The following is a 1,112-nucleotide window of genomic DNA, read 5'->3' on the forward strand; positions in this document are numbered from 1 at the left end:
TTTTTTGTCCTTTTTGAGACCGGCCGCACCGCGCTCAGCCAGTGAGCACTGTGAGCGAACCAGTCAGCTCTATATAGGATCCGAACCCACGGTGGGAGTGCTGCTGCGCTCCCAGAGCCTCACTCTCCCGAGTGCGCCACGGGCTCTGCCCAAGCTAACTATAGCTTTGTAGTATAATTTGAGGTCAGGTAGTATTATGCCTCCAGCTTTATTTTCATTTATTTATTTGTTTGTTTGTTTGTTTTTGCCCAGCTGGCATGTTTATTAGCATTAAACACAAGACCCTTCCCTTCCCCAACACCAGGAAGCCACGCCCATAAAGTTCCAGGCCTCTGAAGCAGGGTCCCTCTGCCTCATTNCTCTCTCTTGCTTCCTCTCACCGTGTGATCTGCTTGTACCTGCCAGCTGCCTGCCACTTTCTACCACAAATAGAAGCAGCCTGAGGCCCGTGCCAGATGCAGCTGTCCCAGAATCATAAGCCAAATAAACCTCTTTGCCTTATAAACTACCCAGTTTCAGGTATTCTGTTATAGCAACACAAAACAGACTAAAACAGTTCCCCTTTCTCTGCATTCTTGCCAGCATTTCTAATTCTCTTTTTTTATAATAGCCAGTCTAACTGGGGTGAGGTGATATCTCAGTGTGGTTTTGATTTGCATTTCTCAGATGCTGAGTGATGGTGAGCATTTTTTTCATGGGCCTGTTGGTCACATATATTTTCCTTTGAGAAATGCCTGTTTAGCTTCTTAGCCCATATTTTAATCAGATTATTTGGTTTTTTACTGTTAAGTTGAGTCCCTCATATATTCTGGATATTAATCCTTTGTCAGATGCATAGTTTGCAAATATTCTCTCTCCTTCTGTAGCTTGTCTTTTCATTCTGTTAACTGTTTCTTTTGCTGTGCAGAAACTTTTTAGTTTGATATAATCCCATTTGTTTATTTTTTCTTTTGTTGCCTGTGCTTTGGGAGTCATATTGATAAAGTCTCTGCTCAGTCCTACTTCCTAAAGTGTTTCCCTATGTTTTCTTATAGTAGTTTTATAGTTTCAGGTCTTGTATTTAAGTCTTTAATTCATTTTGAGTTGATTTTGGTATATGGTGAGAGGTACAG

This window comes from Galeopterus variegatus, unplaced genomic scaffold (assembly GCF_000696425.1).
Source record: "Galeopterus variegatus unplaced genomic scaffold, G_variegatus-3.0.2 Scaffold897, whole genome shotgun sequence".
In the NCBI taxonomy this organism is placed as follows: Eukaryota; Metazoa; Chordata; class Mammalia; order Dermoptera; family Cynocephalidae; genus Galeopterus; species Galeopterus variegatus.